The sequence below is a fragment of the Prionailurus viverrinus genome, chromosome F2 (genome assembly GCF_022837055.1).
Source record: "Prionailurus viverrinus isolate Anna chromosome F2, UM_Priviv_1.0, whole genome shotgun sequence".
Classification (NCBI taxonomy): Eukaryota; Metazoa; Chordata; class Mammalia; order Carnivora; family Felidae; genus Prionailurus; species Prionailurus viverrinus.
In genome coordinates, this window is record NC_062578.1 from 32,810,183 (window position 1) to 32,826,395 (window position 16,213).

At 38.5% G+C, this 16,213-nt stretch overlaps 1 protein-coding gene and 1 pseudogene across 19 annotated transcripts in view; both read left to right on the plus strand.

Annotated features, from left to right (window-relative positions):
- The window catches only part of RALYL (RALY RNA binding protein like), a 711,896-nt gene that overhangs the window by 356,758 nt on the left and 338,925 nt on the right, over window positions 1–16,213 (plus strand). The gene's annotated exons all lie outside the window — the stretch shown is intronic.
- On the plus strand, window positions 11,329–14,736 carry LOC125156255 (glutamine synthetase-like; annotated as a pseudogene).

Below are 16,213 nucleotides of genomic sequence, written 5' to 3' on the forward strand. Positions count from 1 at the left end.
CCAGAGGAAAGTTCACCAGCTATTATGGTAGACATTTATTTTACTTGCCTGTGGTTTTACTCATTGCGGTGTCACTCGTATAAAGAGAGTTTGCTGTAGCTGACCATCAGGGTTAAAACTTGCTCAGCCTTTTCTGCCCCCCTGTAATTATCTTCAGCACTCACATTGACGTGCTCCATTTTTAACGGCATCAAAAACAGAAGTAAAACCTATTTCATCCACATATGACCAGCACATATACTCCAGATTCACCAATTTACTATTTCTACTAATACACTTATACTAATGTAATCTACAAATCATTCCAAAGCAGAAAGAATTATGCAATTTCTTTACGTGCTCTTTAACAAAATCTATTTATATGCATATTATATAATTGAGTGAATTCTGTTAATCTGGTAAAATACATTTCTGAATCTCTCTAATCAATACTGACTATTAAGACTATTGCTAGCTGGGGCACCTGGAAGGCTCAGTCGGTTGAGCGTCCGACTTCAGCTCATCATGATCTCACAGTTGGTGGGTTCAAGTGCTGCATCAGGCTCTGAGCTGACCGCTTGCTCAGAGCCTGCAGCCTGCTTCAGGTTGTGTGTCTCCTTCTCTCTCTGCCCCTCCCCTGCTCATGCTTTGTCTCACTCTGTTTCTCAAAAATAAATAAATGTAAAAAAAAAAAAGGCTATTGCTAGCAATGCCTGTCTTGCTGACTGTTAAATCATAATCACTTTGTAGAGTACTTGACACATATTTCCAGTATACATTTGTTGATGAAAGGAATCAAACTATTTGTTCTAGAATGTGAGAACATTCTAGGCTTTGGGATATAGCAATATTTAGAGGATAAATAGCATTGATTATCAGCTATTTAGTTTTGTAACACTTTTTGTTTTAAAAAACAAGCAGGTAAATACTTGAGGCGTCCATGTTGATCATCTTACTTGAAATGTCCACGGCAGCACCAGCATGCTAAGTCAACTTACTGTTTTATATTAAGATGTGGCCCAAACAATCAGGACAGGTTATGCAAATTTGTAGAGGTCAGTACCTAGAACTGCAGTGGAGAATGGAGTTGAAGAAGCCAAGAATAATATCAAAATGTTATGGAGAAAAACAAAAAAAAGAATCCCAACCTGTTGTAATTAGGGATCTGGCAAGTGGGTGAATGGTGGTTAACAGGAAATTCATAGGCAAGGTTCTCAGGTATTCAGCTTTGATATTGACCACCATGCACCTGTGAGCAAGACTTGTGACCCAGAGACCTTACTCCTTGTGGAAGGACACAGGCAGGCAGGGCACTTAAAGAGTTGCAGAAGGAAACTTAGGAAGAAGGTAGAGACAAAGTAGAGACCTCCTTTCCACTTTTCTCTTTATAAATCACTACTAATTACTTTAACTTAACTCCTTGTTATACATGTGGTCTGCAGACCAGAAGCATCTACCTTACCTGGGAGACACCTACTGAATCAGAATCTGTATTTTAATAAAATCTCTGGGTAATTTTTGTGCACATTGTAGTTAGAGAAGCATTATGCTAATCTCTTGAGGTGACCAGACACTGGGGATACCCTGCAGAGAAGCCTTGGACACAGGCCGTAATCACCATATGTGCAAAATAGGAACCTGTGGTTTATGGCAGAGTCCTTGGGATGTGAGAGTCTGAATGCCTGCCTGGAAAGAGTTTGGCGCACTGAGAAGTGTAGCCTCTGGAATGGAATTGCAGTCACTGGTCCGTGGGTAATCCTAGGAGTACCTACCCGATGATGCATTTATAACAGATGAACTACACAGGGGAGCTGGATCTCTCCTGGTTCCAAGGACAGGATAACAGCGACCTTGTAGCCAAGAAACTTCCTAATGCCTTCAGTAGGGGACTAGTACCTTGCCAGCTGGTACATTATTAGAACATGGGAACAGAAAGTGCAGATTATTTCTATAGCATCTTGACTTGATTCTCTCATAAGAAAATAGGCTCAGGTCACCTGCATGGCTCAGTCGGTTAAGCGTCCGACTTCAGCTCAAGTCATGATTTCGCAGTCCATAGGTTTGAGCCCTGCATCAGGCTCTGTGTTGACAGCTCAGAGCCTGGAGCCTGCTTCAGATTCTGTCTCCCTCTCTTTCTGCCCCTTCCCTACTCGTGCTCTGTCTCTCTCACTCTCAAAAATGAATAAATGTTAAAAAAAAGATTTTGTTTTTAAATAAAAAAAAGAAAAACAAAAAAGAAAATAGGCTCACAAGAAAAACAAACAATCAAACAAATGCCCCCAAGAGCAGCAGGTAAAAATTCAATTATCCTGAGTAGGACAGAAATATCACACAGGAAGGTTTAATTTCAAGAGTCAGAGGGTTGTGTTAGAGTTACTTAAATTTCTTCTACATTGACAGTAGAGGCGAATGTTTAGCATCAATGTTACTATCAGTGCCATTTAATATTTAATAATCACATCTTCTAAATTATAAAACTATGAATTCATGATGAACATTGTTTTCACTATATTTTTACAGCTTGTCTGGTAATTTGGGGTTTCTTATTGTTTGGCTTCTGGAGCAGAAGCAAATATTTTCATCAGTCATCGTTAATATGAAAAAGAAAATAAAAAATTCCTATTTTTAGAAGTGCAAGTTATCAGATGACTTGTCTGCAAAAGATAATTTCTCATATTTGTAGCTGGAATCTTTGAATATACATTGGAAAGTTTACTTTGAGCACATCTGAAAAATGATCCTAAATTTTTCATGGACTTATTCAAATTTTCTTTTCAAATGGTAGCCTGTGATGTGCTTGGCTGGCTGAGTCAGTAGAGCAAGCGACTCTTGATCTCAGGGCTGTAGGTTCAAGCCCCATGTTGTATGTAGAGATTACTTAAAAGTAAAATCTTAAAAAATGGTAGCTTGCTATTCTATGTGGTTGTTAATATTCTAGATATAAGTCTTCTAAGGTTTACTTGGCTAGTTAACAGACTACATTTAACTCATAAAAGAGGTTCTCAGGAAATAGACTATGCATGCCAATGTGATGTAACAATAGATGATCAGTTTCCTCATATACGCCTCAATTTCCTCAGCTATAAAATGGGAATCATGGTTTAATGGTGAATGATCTGAGTCAGTCTGCATCCTCAAGTCTGAGTTTCTGCTCCTTCCAGCTGCTTAGTCAGTTTCTCCAAGGCCACAGTCCCAAAAGGATAGGAAATTCCTCTGGCAGAATTGTGTCAAGGTCACATCATGTCTTGGCACTAGTCCACTTCAGGAGATGCACATCTCAAAAAACAGACAAGAAGGGGCGTCTGGGTGGCTCAGTTTGTTAAGCTTCCAACTCTTGATTTCAGCTTCGGTCATGATCTTAGGGTTTGTGGCTTCAAGCTCCGTGTCAGGCTCTGCACTGACAGAGTAGACCCCACTCAGGACTCTCTTTCTGCCCCTCCCTTACTCATGTAGGCACACACATCTCTCTCTCTCTCTCAAAAAAATAAACTTAAAAAAAAAAAACACAAGAAGAGATGTCTTTATTGGAGAAAACCTAACAACGTTGAACATATCTATTGACCCACAAATTTGCAATAGATCACCTAACCACATGGAAGGATTTGGGGGTAAGAATGGGGCCTAGTGGATAAACAGAAAGCTTTCCCTGCTCCGTTGTTATCATAATTATGACAGCAACTTTATCTAGCAACCCCACACAGTTATTAACAAACTTGAATGACTTAAAATGTAAAACTTAAGTATAATCTCATAGAAATGGATATTAGAAATGAAAAATAATTACATATGATTAATATAATTATGCATTTAATTTGATATCTTTTAAATAGTTAAGCTTATGGATGAGTATACTCTTTCTGTATTTAATCCAACTTTCTTGGAACAATTTTGTGCAGAGGAACCTAAGGGAAAACTATGTGCTTTATCTTAGAAACACCAGTAGTTTGGGACAGATTTAAAGCATTTAGTGTAAGCAAAACCTGAGTGATTAAATTGAGTAATTTTTTTTTCTCCTAATTCCCAGCGGTCAATATGTTGTGGTGAACTTAGATCTTTTCTGTGTTGTTTTTATGTACAGGAAATTGCTTTGCTAGAAATAAAGCTTTTCCTCAAACTGTGGTTAAAGATAATAATTTAAAGGGATGCTTCTCTATTATTTCATTTTCAAGGCTTATGATATTATAAATCTGTTGCTTATTTTAATAGCATGATTCTATATATATTTGGGAGATATACTTTACTATAGATTTTGCCAAATGTTATGTTAATTGCTTGTTTTTTTTTTTTACGTTGAAGGCCATAAGTTTAACAATATAAAAAGATTTAAGTATGAATTCAGAAGTTCCTAGATTTTGACATGTATGTGCAAGTGTTTTTGAAAATTTTCCTGGAATGGGGCACCTGGGTGGCGCAGTCGGTTAAGCGTCCGACTTCAGCCAGGTCACGATCTCGCGGTCCCTGAGTTCGAGCCCCGCGTCGGGCTCTGGGCTGATGGCTCAGAGCCTGGAGCCTGTTTCCGATTCTGTGTCTCCCTCTCTCTCTGACCCTCCCCGGTTCATGCTCTGTCTCTCTCTGTCCCAAAAATAAATAAAACGTTGAAAATTTTCCTGGAAAAGTTGAAGATACATCTATATGAAACAAAAAGAAAAATGTCATTACATAAACTAATTTCAGGTGACTGGGCATTATTTTACAGTTGTCTTACCTCTGTCAGATTTAAGTCTTCTAACCATGTTTGTTCTATCAATTCCAGCCTTAAGGTCAATATATTTGATGAAAAAAGTGGTCCAAAGATATAAGTTAAGTAGTTCTGCCTTTCTCTATCATCTCTTGCTATAAATCTCCTTTTAGCAGGTGCTCTATGTACTCAGAATAATGAATCTTAGAAAGCAAGAGGCCATAGATATCCACAGCCCAATCTTATACCCATTATACAAATACAAATGCCCCTTTATAGTATCTGTTACAAATGGTAATTTGGCTTCTTTTGAACACTTGCAAGAGTGACTATTATTATTGTGGAATATATCTTTGGACAAACTTAATTCTGTATTTTTGTGATGTTTACTACAGTCCCAAACTCACCATCTGCATCTTTAGAGAAGCCTAACACTTTATCCATTTAATGTCCATCCAAATGGATGAACACTGCTGTCATTCTCCCAGCTGTTTTTGCTTGTTTGTTTGTTTGTTTGTTTTTCTCTGCTAATACTCCAAGCCCTTCGACATTTTTCTCTTGAATGGTTTTTAAACCTTTTATTGTTTCCTTTCTTGTCCTTGCCTGGTTTCTCCTCAAATTTTTGGTTACTTTTATAAACAGTGAGGACTTTAAATATATAGACTTTTTCAATTATTGTCTGAACTTAGAAGGGAAGGTGTTCCTAGGACCTAAACCTTTCAACCTGTAATTTATCACATTTATATTAATGCAATCCAAGTTTAATGGATGTCTTACTTAGGAGTGCTTTTATTTTACATTGTAATGATTTTTCGATCAAAAAATATTAAAGTGTTTTTCATATAAAATACAATTAGGCAAGTGCTCTTTCATACTGTGTTAATGCAATTTACTTATCTGAATGTAAAATCAAGGCTTTATATTTTATCACTGCTGATGTTCATTTTGTTAGTTTTGTTCTATGATCTCTCTTTAAAAATGTCTTTTAAAATTTTTATTCTATTTTCTATTAGCAACGTCTCCCAGACTCCAGCCCCCTATCTTCTGGTGACTAATGAATGGGACAGTGTTAAGTTATATCCTAGAAGATCTCTCTCCAGGCCTATATAAATTATATATGTAGATGATGATAAAATAATTAATACTGCTTGAGTGCAGAATTTCAAAGACTTGTAAATCCACCAACCTGTAAGTTTATATAGCCAAATTTCTCTAAGTTGCCTATGTGGCTGGCATAGGAAAGTTTATGAAATACCTTGCCAAAATAAAGAATTGTAAGATCAGTATCATTTAACTTATGTACCATGTCTAGTATCAAAACAAGAAATATTTATTTTAGTGTTATTTAGTCTTACTAAACTCATGCTAGTTTCTTTTTCTCCTTGTTGTTTTTTTTTTAGAGGGGGAGGGGCAGAGGGAAAGAGAGAGAATCTTAAGCAGGCTCCACATTCAGGGCTCAATCTCACAACCACAACATCATCACCTGAGCTGAAATCAAGAGTCAGATGCTTAGTCGACTGACCCACCTAGACACCCCAACTCCTGATAGTTTCTAAAGAAGTTTCCTATGATTAAGTAAGATTAGGCTGTATACAAAAACATTTTATAAATGTTACAAATACAAATGCATTATAAGAGATTATTAAGGGTTGAAGAAAGATCTGCTTAATAATAATCTGTTCTAAAATTTTTATTGAACACATTAAACATTCTGGTAAGTTGTTAGAATCTTTAACAACTCCCAGAAAAAGAACTAGTAAATTATAAATCTCAATAAATATGTATGCAATTAATGCATGAGTGAATGCCTGTAGTTGATTGTGATGGGCCTTGGGAGCCCATGTGGAACTGCATGCGGCCAATCTGACTGTGAGGATGACTGCAAGGATTGTGGTGTGGGATGGGTTCTTTTGAGTGTACTTGAGAAATAGCAAAGAGAAAATGACAAGCTCAGACCTGTTAACTCTCAACTTAAATCACTATCTGAGAATCAGAGAGGTTCCATATAGCCCTAAACTAAGATCTTATTTCTGGAAACTGCAGGGTTGATATTGCTGAAAATCTGTATTACAATGCTCACTGAATTCAGTCTCAGCAGATTTGTCGTATGAAAGGGAGGGCATTAACTGATCAAGAATGGGACTCTGAATATTGGGATGGGTACGTGTGTTGTTGAATGCTGATGACACTGACACTCTTGAGCCTCCAGATCACTTTGAGACTCCCATCCCATTAGAAGTAGCTTTCCTTCCAGTATCTTAGACTAGCCTTCTGCTTGATAATCTTATGATAACCTTATCTGGGGTGAACATGTGGAAGGAGGATGTCAAAACTTCCTATAACTGTAACTAAGATCAAATCTCATCATGTTCCAAGAGGGATGGGTACATAAAAATTACCCGGGAAGAAATAGCTTACACATGAAAGAATTCCAAGTCTTTGCAAATATGTTGACTGAAACCTAAGGAATGATTGGGAAAGGAGTCTATGGATGTTAGACCAAAGCAAATGAAATAAAAACCCAAATCTAGCTGAATTCATTGATAAGGGTATATTTGCTGGAGACTCAGGGTTGGGGAGGTAATTAAATTTTTCTTTTAATATTTTTATTGAAATATAGTTGACATATAACATTGTATAACTTTAAGGTGTAAAACATTGACTTGTTACATGCAATATGATACTCACATTGTGTTAGGTAACATATCTATTACATCACATGATAGCATTTATTTTTTGTCATGGGAGCAATTAAGGAGATTCTGTTTTTAAATGGACTAGCTGGTGCAGTAGGAGATGGTTCTGAAGGATTATGTGGTTCATTGGCTTAAAGTTAGACTCCATGACAGTAGCCTATAGTTAACGAAGCTGACATGCTACTTCAGTATGATATGGAGGAAGGAAACCAAAGACTTAGAAATTTAGTAATGTGGGACTGGGGGGCGCCTGGGTGGCTCAGTCGGTTGAGCATCCGACTTTAGTTCAGGTCATGATCTCACAGCTCATGAGTTCGAGCCCTGTGTCAGGTTCTGTGCTGATAGCTCGGAGCCTGGAGCCTGCTTCAGATTCTGTGTCTCCCTCTCTCTCTGCCCCTAACCCACTCACATTCTATCTCAAAAATAAATAAACATTAAAAAAAAGAAGAAGAAGAAACATTGGACTGGATTTATTGTGTGCAACTATGCTTCATGAGAAGGTCTGAAAGACATTGCCCTCAGTGAGGCATTGAAAAATATATTAGTGAGGGAACACCTACATTCTTGAAAAACTTAGTGGTTACTTGCCTTTCACGGTCATGCATGATGCAGGGCAGGAATTTTTAATCTAGTACTATTGACATTTTGGAGAGGATAATTCTTTGTTTTGAGGGACTTTTCTGTGAATTGCAGGATGAACTGATCTCTACCATCCAGATGCCAGTATTACCCTCCCCTGAATCATGACAATCAAAAATGCCTCCAGATATTGCTGATTGTTCCCTAGAGGGAACAAAATTAATCCTGGTTGAGAAGCACTATTTTATAGGGTGATATCTGTATTAGTTTACCATTGCTGCTGTAACAAATTGTCAGAGATTTAGTAATTTAAAACAACATAAATTTATTCTACTGTATTTCTGGAAGTCAGAAGTCTGAAATAAGTCTCACAGAGCTAAATCCAGGATGTTGGCAGGGCTGCTTCCTTTTTCCAGAAGAAAATATACTTCTTGTCTCTTTCAGCTTCTAGAGACAGCTCATGGTCCCTTTCTTTATATTCAACACACAGTGTAGTATCTCTTTCCTCTGACCTCCTGTCTATGTCTTAAAAAGACCCTTATGATTACATTGGACCTACCCAGACAATCCAGGATAATCTGTCCATCTCAAGATCCTTAACTATATCTACAAGGTCTATTTTACTATGTAATGTAATATATTCACAGATTTCTGATATTAAGATGTGGACATCTTTGCAGGGAGGAAGGGAAGACATTATGCAACCTAGCACACTACTGTTAAAATGGGTACCGTGATCTCAGTGGGCATTATAGGATCTCAGAGTAGCAGGATCCTGTGGCAGCATTTAATTGCAAAGACAAGTAGAAACATCTATTTTAAAGGGCAGCAGAGACCCACAGGCCATCAGAATACCTTCGCCCCTGGAGATCTTTGGAGGTAGATTATCATGTCCCTAGCAAAATAAATGGGCAGACTAGGAGAATATCACTTGGTCTGTGTAACTGAAAAAGCTCTAGGTCTGGTAGCCATAAACCTGACTCAAGTCTCCACAATGGTGAGCCATGGCTTCTCACTCCATTTCCAGACCTATCTCAATTCACAGATCCAGAGTTCCTTGATTAAAGGGGAGGCCAAGTCCCCTTGAGGAAGAAATAAAGTACCCATCAAAAATCTCCCTCTACTCCCTTTTCAAAAGGGTGTGGACCATTTACATACACCACATTTGTGTAATCTTGACCCATTTACAAAGTGACAGGCTGCTAGTGTTGAGTGGGGACCAGAAAAAGAGAAGGCTCCACAGCAAGTTCAGGGTGCAGTTTAAATTTCCCTGCCACAAAGAGCTCATGATGTAGCAGATCCAATAATGATACTTCAAGTGTCCATGGCAAAGAGGATTGCTGAATGGAACTTTAGCAAGTGGACCTCTAGGTTTTGGACTATATATGTGTTCCATCTTCTAAAAATAATTACACTCCTTTTAACAAACATCTCTGGTTTGCTATGGGACGTTGCTAGAGACTGAATTCTAACCATAGGTATCATGTCTACAGGCAGCCTGAGCTTCCCAGCATGAAATGGGCATTGTCTGACTCAGCCAGAAGGTTGGGCATAGGCAGCAGTAATCTGTCAGGAACTGCAAATGCTATAAAAGAGATCAAGTTTGGGCAGATTCAGGAAGTTCTGGAAGGTAAAGTGATTTGCAGGAGCAGGTATTTTGGGCTCCATTGACACAAACCATGCAGTGATTATGACTAGGTGTTTTTTTTTTTTAATACCCAGAAAATACTTAGAAAATATCACAGCTACTTCTAAGGACAAATTACTGAATTTTCCTGAAGTTACTATTGAGTAGGCCTTATTTCCAGATTGTGCACTGAAATGATTAAGAGTCACATTAATTTGGATTCAAAGTTTAACTTTGCTATTTATTCATACTGAATGTTGAACGATTTACATAACCATTCTGAGCTGCCTCAATTTCCTCATCTGTAAAATGTGGTAGTACCACTTACCTCAAAGGATTATTAAGATTAAATAAAATAATTTGTATAAAGTAAATATAGCAGCACAAAATTGTTAGTTTCCTTCTTTTCTTTATCCCATCCCCCCCTCCAGTAACTTAAGAAGAAAGGGATTAATTGCCTTGTGCTTTAATATGTTGAACACAAAACCAATTCGTTTGAATTAGGTCAAGCAAAAGTTCAGTCATTTGGCTACTAGCATCCATCCATAATGGAAGTATTATGGTGTGTATTTTTTCCTAGAGGCCATTAGACTGTAGGCCATTCGGATGTCTTTAGAAGAAAGAATGATGATCTTGAATTGCATAGAAAATTTCATACTTTCTCATTCTATACACTTTATTCTTTACCTTTTTCAGAGAAAGTGCTTCTGCAACAAGAGAACTTTTAAACTATGTCCTGATGATATTTCGCTGCATTGGAACAAAAAACTGACAAACTCCCAAAAATATTTACACTGTGAAAAAGTGATGGGGCAGGGTATGGAATACAAAAAAACACAAACAATCTCAAAGAGTAAGATATGTTCCCAAATTAGAAACTGAATTTAAACAGTGAATGGTTAAAGATTGTAGAAAGCTATGGCAAAACCAAAGATTTTAAAAATTTCTTTATGTATGTTAGAGCTATTTACTTCTTGGTTTCATGTACATCATATGTATTATATAGCAGTAGGCACTTTTGCTTTCCCTATCCATTTTATTCATGTACTATAAAAGCATATTTTGACCCTCTGGATGTCTATTCAGAAATAATGTAACTAAATGAGATTTCATACTCATATGATTTTTTTCAGATGGTCGCAGACTTTTAAGGTTCAATTATCCAAGTTATTGAAGGGGCAGACTTGGACAGTACATCCTAAGAGTAAATAATCCAAACTTTACTGGGTAATATGGGATTAAAAATAAACTGAGGGGTGCCTGGGTAGCTCAGCTGATTAAGCATCCAACTCTTGATTTCAACTTAAGTCATGATCTCCTGGTTCATGAGATAGAGCCCCAGGTCAGGCTCTGTGCTGGCAGCATGGAGGCTGCTTGGGATTCTCTCTCTCCCTCTCTCTCTGTTGCTACCCCACTCAGCTGTCACTCTCTCTCAAAATAAATGAATAAACGTTGAAAAAAAACTGAAATAAGAGCCAGGCAACAAAATAATTTTTTTCTAGAACCAAGAATTATTATTTTTTGGATGAGTTATTTAAATTATTGAAACTCACTAGGCCTCAGTTTCCCCATCTCTTTACAAGAAGAGAGTTAATGGGGCACCTGGGTGGCTCAGTTGGTTGAGCATCTGACTTTGGTTCAGGTCATGATCTAACAGTTTGTGAGTTCAAGCTCTGTATTGGGCTCTGTGCTGACAGCTCAGAGCCTGGAGCCTATTTCAGATTCTGTGTCTCCCTCTCTCTCTCTCTGTCCCTCCCCCACTCATTCTGTTTCTCAAAAAAATGAATAAATGTTAAAAAAGTAAAAAAAAATAAATAAAATAAGAGAGAGCTGAGAATGGGAGAAGAGCGGAGCATCTAAGAGTAGACCCAGCCTCCTCTTCTCGCCACACCTCACTCTCGCAGCCCACCCGCCCTGCTGCCTGCTCGCAGCCCAGAACAGCTTCCACCATGGCCACCTCTGCGAGTCCCCACATGAACAAAGGCATCAAGCAGGTGTACATGTCCCTGCCTCAGGGCAAGAAAGTCCAAGCTATGTACATTTGGATTGATGGTGCTGGAGAAGGGCTGCGCTCCAAGACCCGGACCTTGGAAACTGAACCCAAGTATATAGAAGAGTTGCCTCAGTGGAGTTTTGATGGCTTTAGTACTTTTCAGTTTGAAGTCTCCAACACTGACATGTATCTTGTTCCTGCTGCCATATTCCGGGACCCTTTCTGCAAGGACCCCAAACAGCTGGTGTTCTGTGAAGTCTTCAAGTACAACCGAAAGCCTGCAGAGACCAATTTAAGGCATACCTGTAAACAGATATTGGACACGGTGAGCAATCAGCACACCTGGTTTGGAATGGAGCAGGAATATACTTTCATAGGCACAGGTGGGCCCCCTTTTGGTTGGGCTTCCAACAGCTTCCCTGGGCCCCAAGGTCCATACACTACTGTGGCATGGGACATTGTGGAGGCTCACTACCAGGCCTGCTTGTACACCAGCATCAAGATTGGTGGGACAAATGCTGAGGTCATGCCTGCCCAGTGGGATTCAAGATAGGACACTGTGAAGGAACCGACGTGGGAGATCATCTCTGGATGGCCTGTTTCATCTTGCATCATGTATGTGAAGACTTCGGAGTGATAGCAACCTTCGATCTTAAGTGCATTCCTGGGAATTGCAATGGTGCCGGCTGCCACACCGACTTCAGCACCAAGGCCATGCGAGAGGAGAATGGTCTGAAGTACATTGAGGAGTCCATCGAGAAACTGAGCAAGTGGCACCAGTACCACATCTAAGCCTATGATCCCAAGGGGGGCCTGGATAATGCCCAGCGCCTAACGGGATTCCACAAAACCTCCAACATTAATGACTTTTCTGCCAACGTGTCAAACCGAGGTGCTAGCATCCACATTCCGTGGACTGTCGGCCAGGAGAAAGGTTAATTTGAAGACCATCTCCCCTCTGCCAACTGTGACCTCTTTTTGGTGACAGGAGCCCTCATCCGCATGTGTCTTCTCGTTGAAACTGGCAATGAACACTTCCCGTACAAAAACTTAGTGGACTAGACTTGCAGCCATCAAACCCCTAATTCTCCATCCTGCCTCCGTGTTTGCCCCTCTCTTGACTGTCCTAATAGCTGTAACTCAAAGGTCAGAATATCAAGGTCTTTTTTTATTCCTCATGCCCAGTTAACATCTCTTGCTTTCTTTTGACCAGGATAGAAGGGTCAAGTTCTTAATCTTTTTACATCCCCCCCTTTTTTCCCTGTTACTGAAGCTGTCTAGTACATTAGTGAGGAGGGGGTGGGGAGACATAACCACTGTTTCCTTTTAATCAGGTGTGTTTGTCCAATAGGCATAGCTATCTGGACAGAGCATAGTATTTGTGAAGGGAGGGGGAGAGCTTTTTCTTTGAGGTAGCTGAGTTCTGGAGTGGGGGGATGGGTTACTTACTCTGGGATTAGGTTAGGATTTCCTCTCTTGGTGGGAAGTTCCATTTCGTATAAAGTTATAACCAGCTTTCTACTGAAAGTGAGACTTAGGAGAGAACCAAGCAGGAAAATGCCCCTGTCCTCCTGGTACAGTGCTTCCCTTACCCGGGACTAAATGCCCTCACCTGAAGACAAGCTCAGCAGAAGGATGGATTGACCTACCTTAGAAGAAAAAGTTCTTATTGCTTGGTCCTCCATTTATAACACAAAGCAGAATAGTATTTTTATATTTAAATGTAAAAAAAAGTATATATGTGTGTGTGTGTGTGTGTGTGTGTGTGTGTGTGTGTGGATATGTGTGTTTATTTGTTTTGTTTTGTTTTCCTAAAGTAGGAAAAACATTCTGGTCAGTGGGAGCCAAAATTTGAGGTGAATACTCTGGTTAGAAATAAGGATCTCCTTTTGAGCAGGGGTGAGGGAGGTGTGCTTGAAAAAGTTGGCTATCTGGGGCTGTCTGTTTTTCCCTCACCACCACTGCAGGGCTTCTGTGCCCTGGCCACTCTTGGGAACAGATGGACACCACTTGGGTAACCTGAGGATGCACAATGTGGAAGGAGCAATCACCTGAGCCCCTTGGCTTCAATTTAAAAGACACACGCAAACACACAGAAGTTTAGAAATAAGAGTTGGCTGGTCAACTTGAGCATGTTCCTGATGGGTTATTGGGATTATTTTAAGGTGGCACTAGCATGTCGTTAAAGCAGGTCTTTTGATATATTAAACAATTTTTAAAAGTAAAGTAAAATAAAACAAAATAAAATAAAATAAAATAAAATAAAATAAAATAAGAGAGTTAATGCTGTTTTACATAACCAACATACTCTTAAGTCTGTGATTATGTTAGGTTTTTCAAAGTGACTATGTTCATATATCTGAATATGACTGTCTTATTTACAGTTCCTTTTTAAATTTCTCCCGTCTCATAGAACAACTTCTTTCCATTCTTCATTTTCATTGAATATGGATATAATCACATCTTAGAGTAATTCAAATTATCAGCATAAGAAATGAACTACAGTATTACTTGCCCTCACTTTTTTCTTCATGACTTCCATAGGACTGAGAGGCCTGTTAGTGGTTTAGTTAAAAAGGCCTTCCAAGATCTTTACTGTGTACTGGGCTACACAGTATATTAGAAAGAAAAACTTAGGCCATAAGGATCCCTTGAAAGCCTTGTAGCGGTAAAGTGTGTTAATTTTTGCACAAGATGTTTACATTGGTGTTTGCTATTGGTTTAATAATTGAAAGGGTTTTTTTTTTACAATAGAGGATTCTCAAAATTTGAGTTGTTTCAAATAATATGTTAAATTTTTAAAGGCCTAAGTCCTGCCCCAGATTTACTAGGATTGGGGAGAGTGTTGAGGGAGGGGAGACAGCTCTATTTTTAACAGGCTCCCTAGAAGATTCTCAAGCATCAGATTTACCTATTGCTCTAAACCAGTATTTATGACATAATTATTGGCACATTGTCTCACTTCATTAGAGATATCATATAATATATTCTCTAAAAACTAGGGCTCCTTTGAGAGTGAAAGAGTGTTCTCATCAATAATTATGTCAGTATGAAAGGCATAAAACAGGACTTCTCGGACAAAGCAGGACCAACACTTAACATATAACCTATCTTTGTAGGACCACCAAAAATCTACCTTCAAATCTCACTATGTCGCTTATTGCCCTTATTAGCTATTTTTTAATGTTACACTTTACATATATTATTAACTCATTATATATTAGTAATATTTTTGTTTTAAATGTTTTGCTTTGCACAATTAAGAAATTTAAAAATTGGCAAATATCTTGTATTTATCCACATATTTACCATTTCCAGTGTTCTTTGTTTCCATATGTAGACCCAGGTTTCCTTCTGGTGACCTTTTCTTTCTACTGAAAATCATCATACAGATACGCTGGCAATAAATCTCTTGGCTGCTGGTTGTCTGAATACTTTGTCTTTATTCTTGAAGGACAATTTTGCTGGATATAGAATTTTTAGCTTGACAGGTTTTTTACTGCTCTTTCAAAATGTCATTCCATTGGGGCGCCTGGGTGGCGCAGTCGGTTAAGCGTCCGACTTCAGCCAGGTCACGGTCTCGCGGTCTGTGAGTTCGAGCCCCGCGTCGGGCTCTGGGCTGATGGCTCAGAGCCTGGAGCCTGTTTCCGATTCTGTGTCTCCCTCTCTCTCTGCCCCTCCCCCGTTCATGCTCTGTCTCTCTCTGTCCCAAAAATAAATAAACATTGAAAAAAAAAATTTAAAAAAAAATTGTCATTCCATTGATTTCTAATTACATTTTCTGATGAAAAGTTATGATGATCTTTGCTCCTATGTGCAAATAAAACAAAAAGTCTTCTTTCATCAAGTTGCTTTTAAGAGTTTCTCTTTTTCATTGGTTTTCAGCAGTTTGATTAGGATATGCTTTGGTATGGCTATCTTTTAATTTATCTGGCTTAGGATTTTGACAGGTTTATTGGTTCCATTAAATTTAGAATATTTTCCAAATACACTTTCTGCTTTCCCCTTCTGTCTTAAACACCAATTTATGTATTTTAAACATCTTGATATTTTTATCAGGTTTCTGAAGTACTTGTAATTTTTTTTTCCATTTATTTTTCTCTGTGATTAAATTTGGCTATTTGATACTGCTGTGTCTTCCATGATCAATTTGGAGGTAGTCTCCAGTCAGCTATTAAATCCAGCCATTAAATTCTTCACTTCTGATACTGTGGTTTTTAATCCAAAGAAGTTCACTTTGGCTTTTTCATATAACTTTCATTTCCCCTTCATTATATTCATGTTTTCCTTTAAATCTTTAGCTTGTTTGTAATCTCTCTTTTGAAGTCCATCCTGAAAACAAACAACCTCATTAAAAAATGGCCAGAGACCTTAACGAACACTTCACCAAAGTCATATGTGATCATCAGGGAAATGTAAGTTGAAACAACAATGAAATACTACTACACACCCATTAGAATGGCCAACAACCTCATGCAAACCCTTTGTAGACTTCTGGATGTCTTTCTCCACAAAGCTCCATTTTCTCCAATGCTTAGATATCCCAACCACCTCCATTCTCTCCCACATACATCTCTGCTTCCTCAACTCAAAAGCCTGCTCTCTCTGCTCAGCTGCATCCTTTGCCTACCTTTCCTATGCAATGATCTAGCAAGTGCCTC